Raw genomic sequence first — 13,435 nt, 5'->3', positions numbered from 1 at the left:
CAGTCCAGTTCATAATTTTGCCATTAATATTTAACAGGATTAGTTATAAAATAATTGATCTTTTACTTAACCAACGTCTGCTTTCTGAAACATGACCAGAAATTAAGAAATCGCTGGAGTTCCAATGACATAGATAAGATAATGTTCAGTTTAATCATAATATAATCAATATACATGCAACCAGAAAACCTGTGAAAAGAAAACCAAAGAACAATTGATTATAGGCAAACAATGGTTCTTTTTTCGGAGCAGATCTTTAAAGGAAACTTTCACCATCCGTTTGACCAATCATACTTCAGTCTCAGTTAACTAGACTAATCAATAATAGTATTCACAGTTTACCGTCGAAAATTGAACCTTCCATGTGTGTCCAGAAATATCCTCGTTGAAAAGTTAAACTGACGACTCGTCTTTTCTTGAAACTCAGCCATATATAGAAAGGACATAATTATACAGAAATAGAGAGTGAAATTTCTAGTTTGAGCTGTATTTGGAGGAATTATGCAATTTTCAAGCAATTCTAGTACTTCTGACCTAAATCAATCCCCGAAAATTGCGAACCACGGCCTTTAAAGTTCTCTTCTAGATCATTGAGACGAAAATAGTTCATTCCGACCCCGGAAAGAATCTAGCTGAGGGATTAGAATGAAATGATAATTCTTTTCTATTCTACTTAAATAACAACCTAATGAAATTTCCAATTGAAAGTGGATTAAAAGCAAATCAATTCTTTGATTCTTTTTCTGTACTTAATGGATATAAAATCGAGACGTGACCGAGTTAACATTCTATTATACTTCTCTGCTGTAATTATTAATCTATGTTTTAAAACGAATTTATTTCTACACGTAGAGACACGACATGCGACGTAATGGGGTAACATTTGTTGTACACTAAGTGAATAAGTCAGAAGCAAAATTAACATTTTGAAAAGAAATTTTTAATTCAATACATAAATTGCAATTTAGGTTAAATGATGGTATTAAGGATATTGCGACATATTAAAACAACCACTATGACTTAATTATAACTCCAAAGTAAACAATAAAACAGTAAGGTATAATGATTGGTTTAAAAAAGGTATGTTATGTTGCTGATTTAATTAAAATTGAACATTTCAGGTCTCTTGATAAATTTTATAAATGTTATAATTTTAAGCCAATATTTACTCATTTCTATGGACTTAAAAATGTCATATTAACAAAGTGGCCAATTCTCAAGGAGAATTTTGTGAATATTTCATTTCCTATTTATCCCAGCATCTGCTACGTATTGTATAAAGCAATAAGTTCCAATAAGAAAATCCTGGGAAAAATATATGAATCAGACTAATGTATTGGTATGACATTTATAAGCAAACAAGAAGCTTTACAAAGGACTCAAATCTCTTATGGTTTCAAATCAGACTGATCAATAGAATAATAGCAACACATAATATTTTGGTGAAAATCAAATTACGCGACTGTAACAAATGTAACTTTTGTAAATATAATATTGAAACTATCATGCACCTTTATTACGAATGCAGGTTACCTCGTATTTTCTGGAGTAAAATAAAAACCTGGCTCCTCGAATATTCCCACATTGAGCTAAAAATTAACCCCAAGAACTGCATGTTTGGAATTCAAAATACGGAACCTGTAATTAATCTGATTTATTGTTTAGCAAAATATCATATATATAAACAAAGACTTGTGCTGTTTTTTAACAAGAATTTAAAAGATATATTTCTCCGGAAAAAATCATTCATGAAACCCACATGGAACTTGATATTTTCAATAATAGATGGAATTTTTTGATTTGATTTGTTCATAAGTTCATATTATATTCAATGTTTGTAGTATCTGTATCTGCGAGTTTTTTTGTGGTATTGTATAGAGTAAGCTTATAGTATTGTATAAGTCAATTATATCTATGTATAAATTTATGTACAATTTTTTTTTAGTTTAGCACAGTTCAAGTTTAATTTGTTTATAATATGTATTACTTGTAGAATGTAAACTGGCTACTTAAAAAATATGAATAAGAAAACAACACTGTTTAATACAATGTTCACAGCCTTGCTGACCGATGCCTTCAGGTACTAACATCAACCCCGGTATCCACATAAAGCATAGAATGGTGGATAACTGTTCAACCCAAGGCTGTCACAAAAGTAAAGGGTGTTTATTATATAGGAGACATTCTTTTCGAGTAAGAACACGCTGTTACTGGAGACAGATACATGTGAAAATTTGGCCTGTCTGTTGTGTTCACTATCCTTCTCTGCGGCTGCAAAACCTGAACCATCAACAGACGACATAAAAGCCAACTGCAGCATTTCAGGCTGATACGTAAGTTCTGTAACAGGCTAAACTTTTGAGTGGCATCATCACCATGCGCAAGGCACAGATACGCCACATCACTCGCATCATCAAACATTCCTTCCTTTTGAACTGTACCAAGGTATATGTCTATTTGGCGACCAAATTGCGCAAGATTAAAGATGTGTCTACCCCTCAGGTAGATAAATTCTCATGTCAATCTCATCAAACGTCACTACTTGTATATTATCATAACATAATATATGTAGAAATATCACGACAGAACTTAGTCATGTATTATGTATAGACCTTTCAACTTGCGCAGCGGATACTAAAACTAACAATGTCAAAATTGGCTACTGTTTTACTGACACTGTCAACATCACAGAATCAGTCAGAATGGATTAATTTGTAACTAAACCCATAATTGTGTAGCGAAACTATTATATTGAGATCATTAGAATATTCTCTTAAAGAAGAAGCACAACAACAATCCTAATTATTAATCTATAATCAAAGATTGATTTAATTCTGACAACCAACCTACACAATCAGAATAGTATAAAGTCGATCTCTGATCAAATTGAACTCAAATTCGATATTATTTCAGATATGCCCAAATTTTTACATGAAATCAAACAAAAGTATAGATTATTCAGGATTTTAATGGACTATTTTATATTGGATCGACCATCATTTATGAATGTCATTAATTGAAAGATTTGCAACAGACACAAATTGTAAATATACAAAAGTCACGGCCTTTTCATTTCAGAAGGACCATATAATTTAATTTCATCAAGTGCCCTTAAGGAATGAAATATGCGCAAAACAATTCGGACGGTGTCATTTGAGTCTTTAATTGAGCATGACATTCAGTAGTGCAATGTTTTCAAAGATGTCGAATTGACGCCGTATTCAGGCCAATATTTTTAGTTAAACTAACTACTCAAGTAAGTAAACAGTTTTGAAGATTAAGAGATAAAACCAATAAGGTGTTGAAAAGGTATTGTCTTAGATTGAAATTTATCAGAAAAGGCGAGATAAAGACAAGTGCCCAATCCATATATCGATTAGGTAAAAAATCATTATTTTCTCAACTTAAAAGAAATAAACAGTAAATGTTTTGATGTGAAATAAACGTTCATTCCTGTGTTTCATCATTGTGAATACAAAACCCTATATCAAATATCTCCTCTTACTATCAGGAGCGATAAGTTACCAAGGAGTTGTTTACTGGTGGTTTCTACGTTCTCCTCTAAGCACTATTTGATAATTACTGAGCTTATTCTTTATGTTGTTTAGATTATTCTTTATGTTGGTTTAGGTTATTCTTTATATTGGTTTAGTTATTCTTTATATTGGTTTAGTTATTCTTTATGTTGGTTTAGTTATTCTTTATATTGGTTTAGTTATTCTTTATGTTGGTTTGGTTATTCTTTATATTGGTTTAGTTATTCTTTATGTTGGTTTGGTTATTCTTTATATTGGTTTAGTTATTCTTTATATTGGTTTAGTTATTCTTTATGTTGGTTTAGTTATTCTTTATATTGGTTTAGTTATTCTTTATATTGGTTTAGTTATTCTTTATGTTGTTTAGATTATACATTATGTTGGTTTGGTTATTCTTTATGTTGGTTTGGTTATTCTTTATGATGGTTTGATTATTCTTTATGATGGTTTGGTTATTCTTTTGTTATTCTTTATGATGGTTTAGTTATTCTTCCTTATGATGGTTTGGGTTTTTTAATGTTGGTTTAGTTATTCCTTATGATGGTTTAGTAATGCTTTGTGATGGTTTGGTTATTCTTTATGTTGGTTTGGTTATTCTTTATGTTGGTTTGGTTATGCTTTATGTTGGTTTGGTTATTCTTTATGATGGTTTAGTTATTATTTATCGTGGTTTGGCTATTTTGTTGTTGGTTTGATTATTCTTTATGTTGGTTTGGTTATTTTTTTTATGTTGCTTTGGTTATTCTTAATGTTAGCCATTCAGTATTCCTCAGAAAAGTACGAATAATAGTTACGGTAAACTCTAAACCTGTCAAAAATTATTTCTGCCTTTCACCATTGATCGAAAATATTGTAGAACAAATAAAAGTAAAATTACTGCAAATTTCAGGCGTTTTTCAAAGATTGATTTTCGTTTTGAATGTTACAGTTGAAGTTAGGTTTTTGTTTATTTTTAGTAGAAGCCAGAAGCAAACATGGTCTTTAAAAGAAATAATAAATAGTGAATGTTGAATGGTTGCTGAAATAGATTTTAACAGAGAAATGGCTGAATGAAAAAATGTTAACATATATACATTCAAGCGGAGATTTCCCAGAAATACCATAACAAGAATATCACGTTAAGATATTTCGGTTCGATAAAATATTAAAACGAACGCAGGGAAATTCCATCCATCATTTACAGTTAAAATATATTTTTCTACAAAATAAATTTTATGGTAACTTTAATTCGTATCCAAATTGGCATCCCTATACTGCATGTTGATAGTCGTTGATAGCTCAAAGTGAGACCATGGATAAGACGTTGTCCACTACCACAGGCTCATAGCTACATTGGGTGTAAAGCGTTTTAATGTTTATTATGGAAATGGTTATGACATAACCAAGGAACATTATGTAAAGTTTTAGAAGATTAAAACGGAAGTATTAGGACACTTTTTGAAATCCTGAACTTTTAAGACATTTTATGAAACCTATTTAAATATTGTGACATACAAAGCATTCAGATAATTTTATTTGATGTGATAATTTGCAAAGACCGACAACACTGAGGGCACGTCAAAGCTGGACACCGTTCGCCAAGGAAGACACACAATAATTTGTAACGACATAGTATTGGGAATTTTTAGATATACCGCACATCGCTATAGCATTACGGACGACAAACGTCAGCTAACCTATCTGTTTGCACTCTTCATATATGCACCATATTTTAAGGATTATTCTTTGAAATTAATAAAAAAAAATATACTCACCTTTTTGCCTTTTCCCATCCTGAATTTTCTCGAATCACCACGATTCTAAATAATCGTATAATCACTACAATCTTGAATCATTTATATATTGCAACCATATATCTTTTATTTTTAAATCATTCCAGTCAATCTTGAATTTTTATCTTTTATCGACGCATATTTCACTTCGAAAATTACACAGTAGACACTATACTAATTATGCAACATACTGTACTTTAATGGCACAGACAATAGTCAAATACGACAATACTATTTATAGATGTACTTCTAACATCTATCTAAGATTTAATCCAAAACACTTGTCTGAATAGCTTTAAATAGACTCCATTATTTCCACAAGTCATTGTTCAAATTATACATCATTGACAACGATATTTCATTCTTGGAAGCTGGATGATTATTCAAAAAGATCTGGTGAATAACGCACCCTATTCTCCCAATTCCAAAAATACCTTGTCCAAATCATTCAATATTCACAAAAAAATCATCAGTTTTTCATACACTGTTTTAACACAACCAATGTTCACTAAAACCAGAGTTGCATAATCAATGACCTATGGTTCAACTGTATCATTCGGTCTGAATTAAATCTTTAATGGTTAATACAATCTTGATGATATTGATGTCACATCAATAATACACTTTGCAACAGTTAGCCACAATCTTTAAATTACGTTATAGTTGTTAGAATCTTCCGAGTTGGGTTTCACAGTGACACTGTCATATCATAATCTCTGATATCAACTACAGTTTATTGAAGTCCTATAATTACCCTAATAATATATTGAAATCAATGAATGATTAACCTACCCTGTGAAGAGTTGGTCGTTTTATATTCTTGGTGTTCAGTATAAAAAAATACATAACACGACACGATTAAGAGGAAACGCTTTATTGGACGTAGGACAAGACTATTCATCACTAGTCTTAAAAATACTTTCCCTAAGTAACACCATACGTCATGAAATGCTGAATTTTATGAAAAGTTTTCTCAAACAACTTTTACCAATAAATTTAGTTCTTTCAAATCAATTTTAAAGATTTCAAAAGTAAATTTTTCAAGATTTTTAAGAAAGAATATGAAAATAACTCTTTCCTCTTCCTGATCTACTTATTGAAAGCAACTTTGGAAACAACCTGAGGGTTTCAAATATGCATAATCCATCTTTTTCTATCTTATCCAAAAACAGAAACTTTCGTATAGGTTAGATGACGAGGTTCCGTAGTTTAATCGTTTAAAAATGTTTGTACTATTATTTATAATGAATCAAAGATAAATGCAATGGTATCCTAGTGATTATGAAAATATCTTTCTGAAAATCTACGATCTATTTATTACAGATTAAATGTACTTTGGACTAGTCATTTTCAAATCTTAAGAAGACTGGATTTTATTGATGAAAAAGTCGATGGAAGCGTTATTGAATGAACTTTTGAGTTCTTGGGCAATCTGAGTGAAAAACCATACTGAAAAGAATTTTACATTATAAAAGGTAATTGAAGACCGTGTAGGAGGACATGAAAGATTACAAAAAATGTAATCAGTTAGACATCTTTTATCACTAATTTAATATATTCGAACACGGGTAAATTCAAATTCTTTTCATGTTGACTTTCCTCCCCTAGCCAGAATTAAGGCTTGCCTTTCAGATGAGAACAATCGAAATAATGTAGTAGTCAACACTATAACGTTTCCTATTATTGCCATTTTCTTCCGGTAATTTCATATACAAGCGACTCTTGTGTCCCATACACCTGTCCGTCTACAGTGCGCAACTTTCAGAAATGTGCTTAAAGGGATTGTAAAGAGGTTTTCTAAACTGATATATAGCATCAATTGCACCATTCTAATTTACACTTTTCCAGTTTTCTATCAATCGTCGGAGATTCTTGCAATCCACTTAAACTAAGCGTTTGATGACGTTACTAATCTTGAAATATGCTGAATCACATAAGGACTTAAGGACACTAGTAGAAAATAGAAGCACAGCAATTATAACAATCGATCAATGATTTCTCCCAGATAAGCCATGATATGATTGCAGCGAAGTGCTTGTTTTACTTAGCCGAGATATGATTATGTTTAAGCCCCAAAAAGCACAGGGTTGTACAGGGAAAATACAAAAAATGCCTTGCTATGTAAATCCCTGTAATCAGTTTAGTTTTCACAAAACGTTTGTCCCGCGTTTTCTGTTGTCTGATGTTATAAAACACTCTCCAAAAAGAAACTTTTTTGTTGCCATTAGTTCAAAACAACAAAACGAAATCCATAAAAAATATTTTATTCTTATTTGCAATTAAACTGTTTCCCCTCAACAAAACATAATGGTATTACACAATCAGACAGGAAAACGAATATATTAATTTAAAAGCTAATATGCCTCGACAGTCAGATTTAACTCAAATTTTATATACAGTTGTTGTAAAAATAAGCTATAGAGCTCGACAAAAACTGACCGTATCAATTCTCATTTGTGACATACTGGTGTGATGCTTTGCCTTTGTCATTGTGAAAAGGTTCATAAAAGTGCTAAAACGTGACATTTTATATCTGGCCCTGTGACCATACCACATCCGTATAAAATGTCTGAAAAACTGGTAGGTCAAGGTCTGTCGGAATATTTGCAAGAATCCGTAAATAACACACTGGTAAGTTTAAATATTCGTCACAACTCGCAAACACTTTTAAGGATCCGTGATAGCAAGGGCAATTTTTTTGACATGCCAAAATTTTTTCATTTTTCCGTAATATAACTCTTAAAAATCCGTAACTATCGTAAATCGGTCGCACCAACACATTCTTAAACTTCTCGTAAGAATTCGTAAATGCCACGCGACAAGATATTTTTTACGATTTGTTACGGTTAATTGAAGTTTGGAATTTAAGGTTGTAATATTGCGGTTAAGCAATGTTACGAAAGCACAGGCACAGGCATGTAGACGTAACCTCTAGTGATAGAGCAATGTTTGTGAAGTTAGTTTAAAAGAGTGATATAGAATATTTGAAATGCAAATCCATTATCTTCCGAATCTGAAATATATAAGAAGAATACTGGTTCCAACAGGAACATTAATAACCATGGAAATCATAATAAACATTTTCACTGGTTAAACTGAGGAATTGTCCTATATTAAATGAAAAGAAAAATGCGTATTTCATATAAAAAATATATATAATTTATTAAGTGAAAATAGTATACATGTATGATATTTTTGCGAGGAAACTCTTCAATTGCAAGTTATCATAAATAAGAAATATTAATTAAAGCTTACTAAACCTATGGATGGGGGATGGGGGGTAATCTACCACGGACTAAGATATCATTTAGATTTTTATTACGGGTATAGGCGATAACTAAATCATTTGTAAAGACTGTTGGAAATTTTTCCTGCAATTCTTTGTAAAGACGGATAATTATTCGGGGAACTTGACCAGCTGTGTTGTTGTATTGAATAACAAAAGGTATAATTTGGAAATCAACTTGTGGATGTTCATTCCCAAAGGATGCATGGTTTGTAATTTGTTTATCCAATAATTTTCGTGAATGAGTCGAATTTTCTTTGTATCAATGCCAGGTTGTTCGTATATCTGTCCAATGGGAATAATTTTCAGGTCTGTTAATTGGTGATCGGGTTGATTGAAGTGTTTTGAAACGGTTTTATTAATTTTTTTTAAGTTGATGTCAGACTTATGATGGTTGAAACGGACCCTTAACGAATTTTTGTCTCCCCAACGTATTGTTCGTCACATTTTGTGCAAGAAATGAGATAAATAATATTTTTGCTGTTGCAGTTGAGTTTTTACTTACTTGAAATATGGAATCTGTGCGTCTATTTCGGAAAGAATTTGTTGGTAAAATGAAGGGACAGGTTTGACAGCGAGGGTTGTTACAAGGATAAACTGAAGAATTTGGTATTGGCAAAAGAATCGAATTATTTTTAGCAGAGATTTCAGCAACGGTTGAGCTTTTAATACCTCTCAAGAACCTTCTAGAATATCCACGTTCGCGCAATTTTTGGAAAACAATTGAACAAACCTCCTCGAAGTCCTTCTTGCGCGTACAAATTCGGTGAAATCTCAAGATCTGCGACTTTATAATGCAAGAAAAGGTATGTTTAGGATGAAAAGATGATTTGAATAAAAGTTGGTGAGTATCAGTGGGCTTGAAAAAAACTTTAATATCTAATTGATTGGTTTCATGAAAATTGGTATCTTTAAAAACTGTGGTGTCTAGAAAATCAATCTGTTTGTCGCTAATATTAGAAATTAATTTTACAGAAGGGTGGTGGCTATTGAGAGTATCAAAATATTCCCAAAATTCAGGTTACTGATTATTACGAGTAATTGCGTGTTGTGTACTATTTCATTCGGGTCGTCTTAAAATGGTTTCACAGCTTATTACGAGCACTTTACCTGTAGTTACGAGTACTTAAGTTTTACTTAAGGTATAAGAGCTGCAAAATCGTAATGATTCGAAAATACTCGTAATAATACGCAACAACACGTAGACAGATCGTAAAAAAATTATCTATCCTGGCAGCGACCTATAAAAAACCTCGGGCATACAAGTAGTGTATTCGGGTGATGCTCTATCACCCCTTCAAAGTTTTCGGGCAAACCAGTCTGCTTCAGAGCACCTTCAACAGGTCTTCGGTTCGTACGTCTATGAGAAGAAATCAACAAGAACAATAGTTTCTCCTCAATCTAACTGTTGTAGGGATTTAACAATTGTTTTTATAATTTTTTCCCTGGGAACTTCAATTAGGAGTATTCTTTGTAACATTCTGACTGATAACACAAGCGCTGATTCGAGATTTAAATAAGTTAAAGTTAGACCGAAACATCTGTCTCTATTCAAGTCTCCAATAGTTATTTGTACAGATTTCAGCTGGTGTAGAGAAAATATAGGTCCTGTTAAATAGAGACTTTCTGCATTACTGGTGTGGAGTTTTTAAACCTCGGATCTACAAAGCCTATATATTTTTTGAAAGATGAATATTTCTTTAGTAGAGTCATACTATCCTTTTCTCCCTACACCGTTTACGTCACGTCTTCGATTTCAACTGATCTCGCTGTGATATTTCACAACGGTACATCGAAAAATAATATGCCGTGTTATCTCCCGAGTGATTTAAATGAATCTCTTCATATAGTCGCTCACCGTTATCATTAGTATTTCACATATAACAGCAAGCAATAAAAATGTGTATTAAATCGAGACCTCTTCCTGAAAAAGTATATTTCTATATCAATTTGAATTTGTCACGAGTGTTTAGTGAAGATCAATCTAATCACCTATCTCGTGGGTTTAACAGTGTTTATTTTTTTTAAATAACTCGTTTTCACTGTCCATTATGACTTTTTTCATACTATACTCTGTCATGATTGTTATTATCACACTCTGAGGGATTTTAAAACAGTCTAAACCCCGCTTTTTTTAAAACTATATTAGTGCTGTTATAGTGAGATAGCTTTCAAATATCTCAAGTTGGTACATTTGGCTGACGAGAAAAACTGCTATACGCCCACATACCTCATAATTATTCAAGAAGAATCATATATCAAACTTATCTATTGTCATACTTTTAAGATGCCATCAAAACCAGCCCTCTTTCCAATACATAGGCAATCATAATTATAAACTTTCTACATATTCGATAAATCATGGGCGTATCAAAACGCGAGAATTATACCCCTTTTAGTTGAAGATTATTGAAAGAAATGTGATAGTCCTTCGACAATTAATTGATCTGTCTAAACTGTCTCCTTACAAACTTCTTCTTCAACAGACATTTCTAGACACTTAATGTTGGAGATTAAGAATAAAAGAATCGTATTTTCCGTCAAACAGACGTACTCTTATTTGATTATGTTTGGTTTATTTGAAATTGTGTAATGATTTAAATGATTAAAATAAAATACTAAAAAGCAAAATTATCTATAAGATGTATCTGAAAATGTTCTTGAAAATAAACTTGACCAGGTCACTATCGCTTCTATCACCTATCTATTGCACGTGCCTGGCCAAATATGAATATTTCCTTTAAGGGTTTAAAAATTTGTTGAATAGTCAGTACTACCCTCTAACGATTGGTTGGTACACCATCTTTTTGTTGTAGTGGAATAGTTTGGTGGCAAGTTGAATGGTCGTCTGGTAGACGATTAGGTGCCTCAAGGTAATTAAAATTCAGATGCCACTGTAAGTGTTTCTGAAAGTCTGTTTCAGTGCTTCTGAAAGTCTGTTTCAGTGCTTCTGAAAGTCTGTTTCAGTGCTTCTGAAAGTCTGTTCCAGTGCTTCTGAAAGTCTGTTCCAGAGCTTCTGAAAGTCTGTTCCAGTGCTTCTTAAAGTCTGTACCAGTGCTTCTGAAAGTCTGCACCAGTGCTTCTGAAAGTCTGTTCCAGAGCTTCTGAAAGTCTGTTCCAGTGCTTCTTAAAGTCTGTACCAGTGCTTCTGAAAGTCTGCACCAGTGCTTCTGAAAGTATGTTTCAGTGCTTCTGAACGTATGTTCAAGTGCTTTTGAAAGTCTGTTCCAGTGCTTCTGAACGTATGTTCAAGTGCTTTTGAACGTATGTTCAAGTGTTTCTGGAAGTCTGTACCAGTGCTTCTGAACGTATGTTCAAGTGCTTCTGAACGTATGTTCGATGTCTTCCTTCCACGCCAACTCTATCTCCATTACAAAATTTCCGTACTACCGACTTCATGATTGCAAGAACTCTAAACATTGGAAATAAATCAGAATGGTTCCAAATTTAGCCAGTGTGCCAATAAAACCTATATCTAAACCTAGGTTAGAAAACCCCCTTTCGTGTTCCTTGTCTTGTCCACTAGTACTTCAAACTTATACACTTTGTCGATCAAACATCTAAATGTACACAGTGACATGGACTTTCAAGTATTACTCAAGAGCAATACTTGTTGCAGAGCGAACTACTTTCCAATTAGTTATTGTCATTGTGGATATACTTTGCCAATACACGATACAAAATCATTCCTCACAATCAGCAGTGTTGACACAGGTTTGAAAATAATGGAATTCATAAAGGTTTAAAACAAATGCTTTGAAAAAAAATATATTTGTTCTCAACTTATCAAATGCCAAAAACAATAATTTAAGTGAACTTTTCTTAAAACTATACGTATTCAGACCTCGCCATGCCTATAAATACTTTGAAATTTACCACCCCTACAGTGTCTATAACGAGAAATCGCAAGATACTTAACGAACAACTCAAGAAAAACGTCACCACCAAAGATAAAACTACAGATGATATGGATGACAGGTCAAAGGTAAAATAATTGCGACCATTGTTGGAGAAAAGTTGTGGATTTTTGTACGTTTCGCGGAATTTAAAATTGTTTGACATTATAAATGGAAAGGCTGTCTTTAGAAATTACTAATAATGTTTCTTGAAGTACTTATTGAAACTGACATATTCAGGTTTTTAGTTACAGAACTGGAGTGCTATCAAAGAATATCTCGCAAAATGTATTAGCTGGATTAATTTTTATCAAGTGTTGCAGAGTTAATTCTATTTCCATTACAAGAGATTTCTGATCTGTATAATAAAAATCCGTACATGCAAAACAATTCTAGTAACCAAAGATCGTGTCCAAAGCATGACTAAATCGGTGGCAATAATAGTAAAGTAGAGAACTCCTCAAACGAGAAGTACCATCAGCTGTTCTGAAAAGAGTGCGCATGATCTGCTTCGCGACACCAGTCCTGTTGCTATTGATTAATGATTTGTTTCATATAGTTTGTTCTATACTCGAACACCTGTCTTATTCTATAACTTTAAAACTGTCTTTTAAACATAAAGAGGTAAAAGGCAGTAACTTACTTGCTACTAGGTCACATCAGCTACATTGAAGGTTAGTTGTCTTTGTTCCCGAAAGAAAAATTCAATTCAGCATTCTTAAATAATGTATTTGTAAAGAACCAATTTTATGTTGATTGACTTATTCAAACATTGCAATCATCGCATTGCAGCAAATCATCAAACGGGTGTCGTTATCCTTGAATAAAGCTTTGAATTGTAAATTCAGGAATCTTTGAAAAATCATTGAGTTTGGTAGACCAAAAGCCATAATATATATAATTTATAATAATTCATCACCTGATGAAGACTATAGAGACGTAGTT

This window comes from Lottia gigantea, assembly GCF_000327385.1.
Source record: "Lottia gigantea unplaced genomic scaffold LOTGIsca_97, whole genome shotgun sequence".
Lineage (NCBI taxonomy): Eukaryota > Metazoa > Mollusca > Gastropoda > Lottiidae > Lottia > Lottia gigantea.
This window is presented reverse-complemented; position numbering follows the sequence as displayed.